The sequence below is a fragment of the Spodoptera frugiperda genome, chromosome 7 (assembly GCF_023101765.2).
Source record: "Spodoptera frugiperda isolate SF20-4 chromosome 7, AGI-APGP_CSIRO_Sfru_2.0, whole genome shotgun sequence".
Classification (NCBI taxonomy): domain Eukaryota; kingdom Metazoa; phylum Arthropoda; class Insecta; order Lepidoptera; family Noctuidae; genus Spodoptera; species Spodoptera frugiperda.
The window spans coordinates 9,576,212-9,590,008 of NC_064218.1; the positions used below are offsets into that span (position 1 = coordinate 9,576,212).

At 35.5% G+C, this 13,797-nt stretch overlaps 1 protein-coding gene across 26 annotated transcripts in view; it reads right to left on the reverse strand.

Moving 5' to 3' along the window:
- Positions 1-13,797, reverse strand: part of LOC118265767 (transient receptor potential cation channel trpm) — a 241,420-nt gene that overhangs the window by 49,817 nt on the left and 177,806 nt on the right. The gene's annotated exons all lie outside the window — the stretch shown is intronic.

Consider the following 13,797-nt stretch of genomic DNA (forward strand, 5'->3'; position numbering starts at 1 on the left):
TTGTAAGCACATTGCATTAAAACAATGACACAATAAATTACAAGTCTTTTAAAACTACATAAACGATGTCAGTTGATAGACGATGATAGATAATACACGAGAATAATATAAAGACACAATAAAGTATATAAAAATAAAAATATAAGTTTAACTATTAACTAGGTATTACTGAGGGTATATAAAGTGCCTAAGCTATTTAAGGGCCTCGAGACTACTTCTAGTAACTAAACGCTCGGTCCTAATAAAGTTTCACATTGACATAAATAGGCTCTATCAAATACAAGTGACAAATACTTTGATATAGGTACAGAAACGGTTTAACGAAATCTTCTCACAAAAATAATATTTCTAGGCTTTCACGTACCATGTATTGGACGGGCCAGCTGATAATAAATTGATCAAATACAATTTTCAGTTATATTTACGTTAATAGAATTACTGTAAATGCCAATGTTTGGTTTATTAATGGCGAAGTAGTTTCTGCTTGTAACTTTAAGTTATAAACGTGTACTCTATCTAATACAATTTGTAATTGTCATTTTATTTAATTAATGACATTTTATCTTATAAATATGTGTCTTAAGGTAAGCATCCACAGGCTCGCATTGTACGCATTCCGTATGACGTCATCAGTACCCATTGCATGTAGGCATTGCCGATTGCGATTGATGTCGATTAGTGGACGTAGTTGTATGAGTTTCTATACTAGACAAACTAAAATCCGTTGCGTGCGATGCGTACGAAGCGGGCCTGTGGACGTTTAACTTTAACATGGTTTGGTCATACAAAGAGTTGCTCCTTACGGGAATCGAACACACTACATGTGGCGCGGCAGTCGGTTGCCCAACAACCGAATTTACCTCGGATATATAGAGGCTCTTGTGAAGTCTTAAACTGACTGTAACTATGACACTGTTTGATGATACTTTATAAAAAAGAGATATTTTGTCTAACTCCCCGAGACCAATAAAATTTAAATGTATAAAACTGACACACATTTAACTTAGCGATTATAATATAAGTCATTGTCTTGGGTGCGAGACTGGGTACCTAATAAAAAGTGCTCCTAGTGAATAGATTTAATTACAATTTGATGTCAAAATGGTGTTAATTTACAGTTCACTGAACAAATACTATACTTGAATGACCTAGTGGGCAGTAGAGGGCAGACTGAGGATATTTTAAATTGAGGACTCAGCACTGACATTCACTTGAAAATCATGGAAAATACCATTGGTTCACGTAGTAAAATTATTGATTTATAATGATAATAAAATAAAGAATTATTTTCTTTTTTCAACATGCTATTATTTGGTCGTTGTGTATGTTAGTAAGTTTAGATTACTATGTAATGGAATCTAAGGTATTGAAATGAGAAAAAATGCAGTTGTATGTAGTTCTGATGACCATACAACAATATGGTCTTGTTAACCTAATCTGATGATGGAGCCGGAAGATGTGTACTGGTATTAAATGATGGAATATCGTATCATAGTTGTGTTTGGGCTATTCGATCAATATTTTTGTTTTTACTTTTACGTGCCTTTATAAAAGTGTGTATTTCTAGTTTTGGTACTATTAATTTATTTAAGATCGATCATAAAGTATCGTCTACTCTCTACCTACCCCCTCTGATGACCACATACGTGATATTGTACCAAAGTCTCGGATCAGGCCATAAACTGTTAAAGTTAAACCAATAAATATTACGGGGCTACATACCGGTACCACGTTTATGTCAAAAGGAACCTTTTATTCGACGCAGTAAATCCGTTTTATGTAATTTTCACTGCTTTCGGATTGAATGGGAATTTTCCTGAAGTGTTTCGATAAAATCATAAAGAGAAAAAAGTGTACTTGTAAATTGAGTTATATTTTTTGGTTCAAAGAAATGAAATTAGCTTGTCAAGCTTTCCTGATGTTGGAGTGTCGTGATTGCTTTCGTTTTTTTTTTGTATTTAACATTTGTATCCAAGTGGAAAACGGAGGCTGGAAATTTTAGGCCGAATTCAGTTTCAAAGGAGACTTCTGTTACTTAATTACGTAGATAGTTACTACTGACTAGACAAAGCGTCAATTTGCTACATAATAGGGTGCTTTCCATCAGAGATGTGCTATGTTACGAAGATGTAATAGCTAAGCTGTGAAACTATGTGACCGCCATCCAGAGCACACATCCATAACACGCACCTTTCCATATACAAAACATAGGTTTGCTATGTGTACCAATGAATATGCACGTACGTAGCATAGCATATCTGTGGTGGAAAAGTACCCTTAGATACATGTGACAAACTTAGTTTTTGATACGAAAATTTTTTATAGAAAACCAGATATCAATATCTTTGGATGGTAGATTTGATTGAACACTCTGTTCTGTTATGTATGTTAAATAAGCCTATTTAAATATTCGCCAACGCAGTCGACGCAGTAGCTATAAGTCTTGAGATAAACACTGACAAGATTTATGACTGTAATCTAGTTCTTTATACGAGGTCACATGTGTTTACTCATCTCCATAGTCTGTTGTTAAGAATTATTCATTTTTGGTGGCTGTACCACAACGGGACTGTACACATAAAGTATTTTCATTTTGTGTATGTCTACACATATCATTTATGCTTTTTTGAAGGGGAAAATTATCCAATGTCTTCTCCTCCCTTGGCGAGATGAGGAGTATCAGACTCTCACTGTTTAAAAACCCCCTGTTCCTACTCCTGCTTTTTGAGCCGGAGCCCCGATAACCCGCTAGGCAGTCCGCAGCTCCATATCATTTAGGCTTAAAGTCAGCTTATTAGACGGAGGATTAAAAAGGAGGAGTAAAAAAGGTTTTTTGAAATTAATTTAATTATGTACGCAGTTTTCACTGCTAATATATGGGACTCCCTATTTACCTGTGTAAATCCTGTGATTTAGATTACTGGTGAAATATTTCCAATAACCTCACTTCACTGACAGATAGACTGACGGACAAATTAATTTGACATTTTAAAAGTGCCCAATTGAAGATTAATTGAAATAAATGGCCTGAATTTCGACTTCGGTTTCACAAAAAATACAGAAAAATAATAGAGAACTACTGAAGAACTTCCTAAATCATAACTAGAAAATTAAGAAAACAGCGATGAAGTTAATAGAACAAAACTATTTTCTTTCGAAATTCAGATGAGACCAGCTGATGACATGCAATTAGTGTGACTGGTGTCACAATATGTGCATAGCGTTGTGGTCGGAGACCGCGGCTTGTGATGTCGTGTTGTGGTCACCGGCTGGTCGCAAACGGGATATGTGGGGGGAACGGATCAGGTATATGGGATGAGGGATAAAATCAAAATGGTGTGGAATGATGAAACTTACGAAACATAATTTAACGAACGAAAAAACTTCGCAGATTGCATACTACAATTCTATTTATTGCCAACTTTCGTGAACAAAAATGAATGAATGAAATGAAGATGAATAAATAGTTTTTAATTTGAGATTAAAAATAAAACGTTATTTTAAGTAATTCTATTAATAAATCAATATAACCTACGGCCGAAGATTAAACGAAACTTCGCATTTGAGAACCGGAGTAGCCCTACAGGTTTCAAACAATAAGTTGACTGAATTGGTTATTTCATTTGTTCAGTACTGGACAATCAATTGACTGGCCTTTATTTTAATATCATTGGTAAAAATACATTCAATTTCATTACGAAAATCTACGTATGCGTTTGTTATGAAAGAGCTCTTTCACCGTCTCGGTCGCTTTGTCCATGAAAACAATTGCTATCAATCGTTAACATTGACGACGCATCGTGCGTATTTGTGAACCACTTTGTGCAGAGTACAGTCAATGTTTATTTAACTTCTTTATGTTCTTAAATTGAATTAACTGAACAGGGTACGAAATTTCCTCGGTATTGTAATCTTCAAACACAACACTACCTCCCATTAAAGCCGTGGCAGATTTAGAACACCTTATATATCAGTAAACCTATGTTAATACGTAAATAAATATAAAATGCCTTTCATAAATAGCTTCAAATATATGAAACTGAACATTTTAATTAGATTAAACGCATATGTTTGACTCGTTATGCTCAAAAGTTGACGCAGTATGTTTTAAAGTGAAAGTTTTAAATGTGAACCGGGCACTAGTCCAGTTTGTAATCTGATTTGAGTTTAAAACATCAACCAAACTGTCAAAATTACCCGGAATTTCATAAAAAGTGCACAGCTTTTTCCTTTTTATAAAACGTTGCCCTGCGCTAGAATTTTCTCCTGTATCGTGGGTGCGTTTACAAACATACAAGTTCACATTACACGTGACACACAGACATGAAAGAACAATTTGTTTATTACACAAAGAGTTGCTCCGTGCGGGAATCGAACCCACTACACGTTAATCGGCAGCCGGTTGCCCAGCCACCGCGTTAACCGTGCAGACAGTTATAACGTTCGTGTTACGATTACACGTAGTCAACTGCGGATGGACGTAGCATGTTGCTACGCTGCTACGCCGTAGCGAGCCGAGCAAACTTTTTTATTATGTAGTATTGGTGCATTGTTTGTTACAAATTATTATGCAAATCTACCTTAAGTTTATAACAATATGCTGTCCGTAAAATATTATTTTCATACAACTCATTGAATAATTTAGAACCGTGAATCAAAGTCAAAGACTATTTTGTAAGTACACATTTTTGATTCCAAGTTAAAGTAGACACAAGGGAATAAAAACTTACATTACTTTGCAACCTATTATAACTCACGTTTCCTATATATATTTTATTTTTGTATTGAATCCTTTTACACAAAGTTGTTGAAACTTTGCGTTCAATTTCTTCAAGTTCCTTTGAAGCTGAAAACTTTATTTTAAGATATCGTATCGCTGAAGGAAAAATGTTGAAAGATAAAATATAAATATATGTGCGGTACTGTATTAGAACCATTCAGGTACGGAGAAAATTGCGAAACCACTTTCAGATATATTCTTATTTGTAATTTACGATTTTAGCTTGTACCTCATTTGTAAAATTAGGCTTTTTTTAAAGCGTTTCTGTTTTTTGAAGTTATTTTTTTAGATAGGCGTTGTATGGTTGTGTTTATCTCTACTGAAGATATACATAAGCATACTCAGCTACGTTAGTACTGTCTTTGTAACAGGGTATGATCCTGTAAAAAAGCTACTTTAATCTGTTTACTGCCGCTAATAGGAGATGGCTTGTAGATTATTTTAAAATAATATTAGACACGTATTTTTTATTTTCTTACGGAAACAAATACTTTCGAAGATATATCGATTTGAAATATCACGTGACGTTACTTCTAAGTATATTTTATATGTACGTAGAAATGACGTATTTGCTCCCACTCTTAAACTTTGATTCGTTTTAAATATCTAGTATTGTTATCTTAAATGACAAAAAATATGTCTCGAACTTTTTTCATTATACCTAATTGACGGACTAATTAGATTTTTAATTTTCATACTCCGTCATCATCCCTATTGTCTAGGCACCAAGTTCTTAATAAACTGCTCTGCAGAGTACATAGTGGCATCAAAGAGTATTTTATCAGAGAGGGCCACACGTTCAATTCAGATCGGTATTTTATCAATTTCGCCACACAAAGGATTCCTCCTTAAATCTCTCTTTATAGCCGTTATGCCGGATTTAGGGAGCACCTTCAGCTCTGCAAGATATAGGGGCGATATTAAGGGGCACGTGACAATCTCACCTCTCACTGAATCTAGTGTTTACTGATATATGATATTCGTTTTTATTGTTGAGAAGTTAAGGTTGTAAATAGTTTGCTTCTGTTCACATGAGATTATTACCAAAACATTGTAGAAACGTAATTAATCAACCATATACATGAACCTGTAATTAATCAAAACATCAACTGCCGAAACAAAACTATTAAAGGTAAATCCTTCGCTAAGCAGCGGTTTACGTGTTAATGCCCAATTTAGGTAATTTTATCGAGATTACCTATTTATAGTACTTTACGAAATTTAGAAATAATTTCATGATTTGACTGCCTCATTGGTCGAGTGGTCGCAATTGCGACTGCCGGGCAAGGGGTCTCGGGTCGATTCCCGTGTCGGGCAAAGTATTACTGGGTGTTTTTCGGTTTTTCGAAAAATTCTCAGTAGTAGCACAGAGTCTGAAATTTTGTCCGGTATATGGCAATAGGCTCACCCCCTATTACATAGAACTTATAAACAAATGGTGAAAAGTGGGTGTATAGCGGCATTACATGCCGTAATGTGCACCTCTGCCTACCCTTTCGGGGATAAAAGGCGTGACGTTGTTTAGTTTTTTTAGAAATGATTTCAAGGAGTTGATTCCAACAGGTGATGTTATATCGTCATATTATAAGTTTTCTGCGCCGCTCCAGTGTACACAGCTTCATAATCTTGAAGACATTCTTCAAAGAATACTTTACATGAAAAGAACAAGCACTAAGAAAAGAATATTCTAAATCCTTGCAAAGACAGGAATTCTTGCGCTACAGGTTGGTATAAAATCAATTTACTTAGCTGTAGGTGGAGCCATATTAAAGGTGATCTATTTTTTTGCACTTTCTTATTTAACATTGATACCATAATGATAGCAGTACGCTTAGTACAAGTTTGCTTTACGTTCAACGAAATCGAAACGAGAGCGTGGTCGGCACTCTGATTGGTTGGTTCGTTCGCGCCAGCCAATCAGTACGCCCACTGTGCTCTCGTTTCGTTTTCGTTCAACATAAAGCAAATTTGTACTAAGGATACTGTATTTGTACAGTCACCTAAGGTATTTGGTATTGGTAACCTACTAAAGAAATCAAGTTTGATTTAGTACAACGCCAGTAATAATTGGTTGGTTGAAGATTACATCAATAATTAAGAAAGGATTCATCTTCATTAGAAAAACATTACAAATCTTACTCAACAGATGGCGTTATTACCAAAAAAAATATGACGAAAAGATGAAATATTAGTTGAGCTAGAGATATAGAGCTGTCTGTGTTCATATTATCTGAAATTGAATCTTAAAATCACGGGCCTATGAAATTGGGGGCCCCGGGCTAAGGTCTCGCCTGGCCAACACAGATACCAGCGTACTATTTACTTTTTAAAGGTGACTGAGTTTCACTCGCATTATAAACATCGCATCGTTGGTCTTGGCTTTAATCTTCGAAACTGACATTTGCTAAGATGGTATAGAGTTTAAATCACACACACTTTATGTATGAAAATGGGACTTAACCTTCTGACCAAAAGATTTATAGATAAACTATACTTTTCAAAAAAAAATATCAAATCAAATCAAATAAAAATACAAAATCAAAATAAAATAGAATTAACGATGAAATCATACGCAGTGCTTGCACTTTATGTATGAAAATGAGACTTGACATTCTGACCAAGATACTAACAGATATATTAATATTTTCGAAACAAAATAGAATGACCTAATGGATTAACCACAACAAAAATACTTAAGTTCTAAGCGCTCTAAACCAAGATCCTCATACTCAACACTAGTAAAAAATAAAAATGCAAAATATCTGATCTAAAATTCCTGCAAACTTCAATAGATTCAAACTTTAATAGAAATAAAACCAGCATCCCACTGGAATTGGAAAAATGATAGAAACTAAATGAAATATAATCTCTATGAAGAACTGGTGTTCATAGGACTTACCGCTTCTTTGAGTTAATAAAATACTGATTGAAAGATTTAACGTCCGAACGCGGGCGACAGATGGTTTAATTTTGGTTCTGAAATAACTTTTTAGACTCTCACAATCTGGTAATCTTAGTTATACGAGTATTGTTTCGTTGGTTGACCATAAGAGCGATGGTTAAGCATAAGTTGATGTAACGTTTTATAATTATCATTTTTGAAAATAGATATGACACAATCTTTCATTTTAGACTGAGGAAAATCGACTTCACCAGTCTTGGGTGAGGCGACATGGAGTGTCAGACCTTAACTGACTAAAAACTACCCTATTCCTACTCCTGCTCTTCGAACCGGAGCCCCGGTAACTCACTAGGTAGTCCGCAGCTCCGGGTCGGGTCAACCCTGCTGAGCTCATCTGTGGTGGTCTATATGCGTGGGTCTTGAATAGTATTCTTTCTTTAGCTATTACTAAACCTATCATTTAAGGTATCAAGCAAAACTAAACGATCTGCCGTCCCTATCCTGCTCATGTCCTTGTTTCTGTCTCCTCAGAAGTATATTAAGCGTAAGGTTATATTATCTTAGTTAACTACTGTTCGCCTAAAATCTTCATACATCATGTTCCTCTCGAGTCATATTTTCTTACACCCGAGTATTTTGTCTGGCTTTTCGAGAGCAGCTACTTAGCCTAATGAGACGAAAACTTAGCTATCTATCTTTGCTTACACGACTGCGGCATCTACACTAGACTAGTTTCTTTTTTAGTGTTACTAGTGTTGGAAGATAAACAGCATTGGATTAAAGAACCTTTGAGTAAGTAGTAAAGTGTAGATATAATGTCATCGTAAAGAATTTAAGTATATTATTGAAATATCGTACGACCCCGGGTTTGAACCATGATAAGCTCGTAATATTATGCATGTTGATAACACAAGATCAACTTTAACTAAAAATCACGGTTTTGCTCACGTACCTACATTAATTGAGAAAAGTATTAGTTTTGAGTCACAGAAAAACTCTTCATCATGAGCAGCGTGATCAGACGCGGCGACGTTTTCTGCTGACCAGCTAAGACCAATTTTATAGGTGCGTATACACATACATGTAAAGATATTTTACAAAATACCACTAATCAAATTCAATATATATTTTCTGAATAGTAAGTAGGTACCTTATTTCAAACACATGTATTATGCTCATATATCTGCCCATAAACATCCACCCGCATATACTCCAGTTCATCCGTGATCATGGCGCTTACAACAGTGCCGAAATATCGGAAACTCATAGACTTTAACAAATATGGTAAATATCCTGTGTTAAGTTCTAATGATAACACATGTATTGTTAAAAGTAAGTACATTACCACTTTATAGCCTGGTTCCCGGGTAAGGTAATAGACTATCTACCATCACGCCACACGTAAAGCTGCGGAACGGCTAGTAAATAATAATGCTTGTAATATATCCTTCATGAATGAGGCTATTTGGAGCGCCATCCGTGGAAGGAATAATGTGTCGAAGTATGATTTGTAGTTCATTGAAGCTGCGTCATCGTACTGATTTATTTTTGTTACATCGTTTTGAAGTTTATTGTGAGTTAAGTCATATTGATAGCAATCTATACGTTAGCCAAGGTGAACAGGTGAGAGATAAAGATTGCTTCATTAAAATTGGAAGGCTAAATTTTCACGGAATAATATAGGCAAATGTGGTGGTGGCCCGGAGGTTTAAGACGTCCGCTTCCCATGTGCGGTGCGAGTTCGAAACCTACCAAGGGCAAGTAGCAATAAGAATTTTTCTGAGTGATATGACTTTCTAAGATAAACTCATCCACAGCAACTAAGCATAGCACATTTCTGGTAGAAACACGCTTTTAATCAGAAAACGGTGACGGAAAACATCGTGAGGAAACCTGGGCTTATAACTTCTAACTATCAGTTTGAAATCGCCAACCCGCATTGAGCAAGCGTGGTGATTAATGCTCACACTTTCTCTGTGCGAGAAGAGGCCTATGGTCAGCAGTGGCCACTTATAGGCTGTTGATGTTGTTGTTGGTGTAAATATAGGCTACTTTCATCCTGATGTTACTACAAAATAGGGACTTACAAGATCTAAATTACGACATGTAAACATCAAGCTTTTTATTTGCTTAAAAACATGCATATTAAACAGCAGATATAAAATATTACCTCCAGTTTTCACCAGATATGAGTCCCATGTATAGAAAGCGAGTCTATTGCCATAATATTCGTACTTATGGCACCATATTACCATTGTTTATGTGGTAGATATGAGCGGCGCGCGTATAATGGAACAAGAAAGCAATTTTGGGGTAACATTCGTTATATTTAGATCGAGATAACGGTTTTGTCTTACACCAGGCCTCGTTGATGTTACACCTTATTGTTTTCATGTAATTATGATAAGTCAGACATGTGTTATAGTGATTAATGGCTTGTAAACCTAACCTATTAGATATCATACACGTAATTTGGCATCTCGCCGTCGGTAGACGGTGCCCTTAATAGTTTTACTGCCAACAAAAATTTGTTCTAGCGTCGGTCATTTGAAGGCAATATATTAAAGAAGAGCCAAATTACAAGTTTCTTCGCTTAACCGACGAGCATGCATCAAAGGATTGTTGACAGCTGATGAAGCAAAAGAGTTATGTGTGGAAGAATCGTAGCATTTGGTGCCCCACAGTCTCTGTCTACCCCCATGGGAGATAGGCGTGAGGTTATGTATGTATTTTGATATGCAGAAGAGAAATAAAAATCTGAAATTCTCTCAGGAGTCATTATTTTACGCGAACAATTGCACGGGCGACAGCTAGTTAGAAAAATAATGGGTTAATAAATTACCATTCATTAGACTAAATTGGAAAAAATAAGTGAAAACTATACTTACTTACGAAATAAACAATGACATGCAATTTGTGTTCTCATCCCTTGTAACAGGGACCATAATCCATTAATCTATCACTTGAGACAATGTTACATGTTAAAGCCTCAGTATTATATACCGACTTAGCTAAGCTATTGTCTTATTTGTGTAACCATGTATTATGTAGTCATTGTCATGAAAATTTACTTCGGTAAACGTATGTTTCTCTCCAAACTGCTACTACTGAGAAATTGTCGAAAATCCGAAAAATACCCAGTAATACTTTGCCCGACTCGGGAATCGAACCCAAGACCCCTTGTCCGGCAGTTGCACTTGCGACCACTCGACCAACGAGGCAGTTCATTATTAGGCCATGCTCTTTATTTACGAATGAGGGGTCAAAATCAAAGCATTCAAGTCAATTCATCTTTAATTATGCTTTCGAAACGTCCAAATTTAATTGTCCTTCAGTCTGTGTGTCGATTCACGCTCAGAGTCTGACCCTTATGTTCCTTGCAAATATAATTATCTAGATACTGAATATTTTTTATTGTACTCTGTTTATTATTGTTACGCTTTTTTTCAGATCAACCTGTTGATCTACCTCTGAGTAAAGCCTAAGACTTTCCTTTGTCCACCTACACGACACAAACACTCATTAAGACGGGTCGAAAACACTTAATTAAAAAAAAAACAATGTTTTTTTCCTTGTTGTCCGTGGCACCGGTAGCCATTTTATTTTGTGAAGTGACGTCAGCGTTAGAGAAATGCCAGGAGCGAAGGATCCCTCGTTAAAATGCCGGCAAATTGCATGCTTTGTACTTTATAAGGAGGACAAGACTTAATGATGTCAATATTTATATTTATATACAGGGTTAAAGGGTAAGTCGACCTAAATCCTTTAAGACGTGATAGTTTACATCATTCCTGACTGATTTGACCATGGGACCCTATATCCCAAACTTAACCGTTTTTAAATTATCAGCATTTTAACTTTTTTGATAAAATTTCCCATTTTTTTGGCTATTTCTCCCTTGTTTTGTCTTTGGTGGCAAAATTTTGTTTTGTTTTTGCTTTTTTGTGTAGTAGATTAGTTGCTTTATTATTTTAAAAACTAAAACTGTAAATAACTGTACCAACTGAGTCGTAGCAGACGATCGAATGTTAAAAGAAATAAATAAATTTGTGATAAGTGGTTTTTCTTTGTGGGATATTTAAAAAAAAGTCTATGACAACTGTGCTGCAAATGTGCGTTAAAATATCTACAATTCTTCAGCTTTCTGATAAGGTATAACATGATAGGGAATAATTTGAATTCTTTGCCAAAACATTGATGAAGTACTACAAGGTAGTAATAAGAATATCGATATTTAAGCTTCAAATTTAACTTGAGTCAGATAACAAAATAAAACAATCGAAATAGGTAACAAATCGACACCAGCAATTTATACTACGCTAACTCGAAATTTGGAAAAAACGTTTTTTTATGCCAAGTTGCTTAAAATGTGTGTTTACATACGTCATAAAAAAATTGAGAAGAAATATGCAAAAATAAGAAAGTTACAAATCTTATAAAACGCTAAGTAAAGGTACTTTTTGAAATCACTCGATTTATATTACGCCAACTATTATTAGCGGAGTGTGCGCGGAGATCACTTTGGTCAAAATCTGTGCCACACTGCGCTAACTCATAGTTAGCGTAGTTTAGTGCGTTCGTGTGTATACTTGTTTGTTTGTAAAATGTACGACTTAGCGACTTTTACATAGTAAATACTTATGTGTTAACGTATTAATTAGTTTATTAATGGTACGTTGACTATTCTTTTTGTAAGTAAGTACATATTCTTTATAAAAATATTGAAATATGCATCAGATGATTGATCATGCACTACGACATCCCGTACTACACTACGCTAACATAAGTTAGACGTGTATAAGATGTAACATTTTTTTGATGAATTACGTTTATATACGGCTAACTTGCGCTAAATTAAAAAAATAGAAATAATTAAGGAAATATAAATATGAGATATTACAATGAATAAATTAAATATTAAGCATACCAAATTTCAAAAAAGTATCTTAATTAATGTAAAAGTTATCACGTTTTTCCCTTTAAACGCCTCTACTGTAAAGTACGCTTTTTTGAGTTAGCGTAGTATAAATTGCTGGTGTCGAAATGAGGTTTATTATTTATTTTTACAGTACATGTTCCACATGTCCGCCCCTGTTTCGCACTAATACATGCATTCTATGTCGTAGGTCACTTTTTACCACACCAGTTGTTAAACCTCTTCTTATTTCATTAGCGGCATCAATTATTTTGTATTGGGTTCGGTTCATTATACACCAAAGTTTTCATGTGCCCTCACACATAAAAATCCATAGGGGTCAGGTCTGGACTTCTAGCTGGCCACGGTACAAGTCCGCCTATCCCGATCCACTTATTGGGATAATTAGTGTCCAGTGCGGGCCTGCGGACTACGAGCAAGGGTAGCTCGCCGCCCGACCAGAACCAGACCCGTGCGTGCGGCGCGTAGCGTTCCGCGCGCGCCTCAAAGAGTCATCAGACCACCACAGATGGGGCCCAGTAGGGCTGATGCCTGATCCGAAGCTGCGGACTACCTAGCGGGTTTACCGGGGCTCCAGCTCGAAAAGCAGGAGAAGGAACAGGGTGGTTTTTAGTCAGTAAGAGTCTGACACTCCCTCTCGCCTCGCCCAAGGTGGGAGAAGTCATTGGATGATTTTCCCCACTCAAAAAAAAGCCACTCCCTGACACTCCTTCTGAAGTGAAGTGAACCAGTTTGTTTTATTTTGTTATCTGACTCAAGTTAAATTTGAAGCTTAAATATCGATATTCTTATTACTACCTTGTAGTACTTCATCAATGTTTTGGCAAAGAATTCAAATTATTCCCTATCATGTTATACCTTATCAGAAAGCTGAAGAATTGTAGATATTTTAACGCACATTTGCAGCACAGTTGTCATAGACTTTTTTTTAAATATCCCACAAAGAAAAACAACTTATCACAAATTTATTTATTTCTTTTAACATTCGATCGTCTGCTACGACTCAGTTGGTACAGTTATTTACAGTTTTAGTTTTTAAAATAATAAAGCAACTAATCTACTACACAAAAAAGCAAAAACAAAACAAAATTTAGCCACCAAAGACAAAACAAGGGAGAAATAGCCAAAAAAATGGGAAATTTTATCAAAAAAGTTAAAATGCCGATAATTTGAAAACGG